Below are 1,762 nucleotides of genomic sequence, written 5' to 3' on the forward strand. Positions count from 1 at the left end.
AGCGGGCAAGGTCAGGATGGGGCCCGCTGGTCATGACCGAGTGACTTAAAAAGGGGTTTTTAAAATCCCTTTTCCCACTCTCTTCTTTCTACTTTCTAAACCCAAAGCTAGGGCAATTTGAGGGACCTATCCAATGCTTTAACTCATAATTCCACTCAACCAATCGGTGTTCAACTCTTCTTCATCTTCTCAAATACTTAAGTAAGTTTCCTTTCTCCATTTTCTCTTTGAGAATCATGTTTTTTGGTGTTGTTTCATTATAGAAACTTTAGAATCTCTTCATATGCCTCATTTCTTCCATATAATGTTAGCTTCTTGACAATATGATGATTCATTTATGCTTTCCATTGTTTGTTGGCATTGCTTGACCGATTTATAAAGGGAAATCCCAAATTTTTGCCCTAATTTCTCTATTTTAGGGTTTTCTTTTCATTTCTCTTCTTTCTTGAAATTTGATGATTCAAATGATACTCTTCACTCTCAATGCACACAAACATTAGTAGAGAATTCATTTCCATTCGTGTGTGCCTAGGTTTCCCTTCCTTTGATGTGAAATTACCCCTTTATGGGTCAAAATCTTCTGGGAATTTGGGGGTTTTCCTCAGTGTTTGGGGTTTACATCGATTTTTCTTCAATTTATATAAACTTCTTGCCATGATTTTACTTATTGCTACCCATTCAACTGCATTTGGGCATTGAGTAGGTCCTCACACTCATATGCTTCATATCCATCTGCTAGATAGGCGTCCTCAACTAATTTATCATTCATATATATTCCTTTATTTCCTTCAAATTTCACCACCTATAATCACTGGATTTTGATATTATCATTTGCACCTTGGGGCTTTATCATTCATGTCACTTCTCTTAGTGCTCCTTTCACCCCCCCTTTTTACACTATTGCTTATCACATTCTTTTCATACCTTTTGTTTATTTACACTTACACATCTCCTTGGTATTTTTAGCACGTCGTCAAGGAATGGTAAAGAGGCAGCCTCTTTTGCCAAAAGGAGGAAGACGACCACATCTCGGGGAAGAAATCAAGCCCCGATTTCTCATCATCATGAGCCCAACCCATGAGAGAGGCTTCTGTTGACCAGGAAAATTTTGACGAGGGGTTATTCCATAGCCTTGAAGTGGCTATGGCTTGGTCGAACTTCTCCAAGAGGCTGGTCATGATGGAGAAGACTGTGGTGGTAGAGGATTTTGGTGCTTTCCAGCTGTTGGACAAGTTCACCACCCTAGGTTGGGAATCTATGCTTAACACTGACCGTCAATGTTATGAGGACCTCATTCGGTACTTCTATTGCAATTTGGATGTCTCATATGAGGATGGGGAGTACTCCCTCGCCAGTATGGTAAAGGGGGTAAACATCATCTTGACAGTGGACTTGTTGGTAGGGAATCTAGGCATATCCTCGGAGGGTGCCCATTATTATAGTGCCCTGATGATCAAGGCTGTGAGCCCAAACTTGAGTTCTGAGAGGCAAGAGGACATCTATAAGACTATTTGTGGCAGCAAAGTGCATCCCATGTCAGAGACAACCTACAATGCAAATGCCCGTGTGTTTGCCCGTTTGGCCCAGTTCAACCTGCTCCCTAGAGTAGGTCACAGGAACCAAGTGAGTTTCAGGACTACCTACCCTGAATATTGCATCTATGTGGCCTTGGAAGAGGGTGCTTCCCGTCTCTGCCTCCCCTACATCATGCTGAAAACTATGGAATACCACATGGCGCATCCCAATGATTTAGGATTCCTCT

Source organism: Macadamia integrifolia, unplaced genomic scaffold (assembly GCF_013358625.1).
Source record: "Macadamia integrifolia cultivar HAES 741 unplaced genomic scaffold, SCU_Mint_v3 scaffold46, whole genome shotgun sequence".
Lineage (NCBI taxonomy): Eukaryota > Viridiplantae > Streptophyta > Magnoliopsida > Proteales > Proteaceae > Macadamia > Macadamia integrifolia.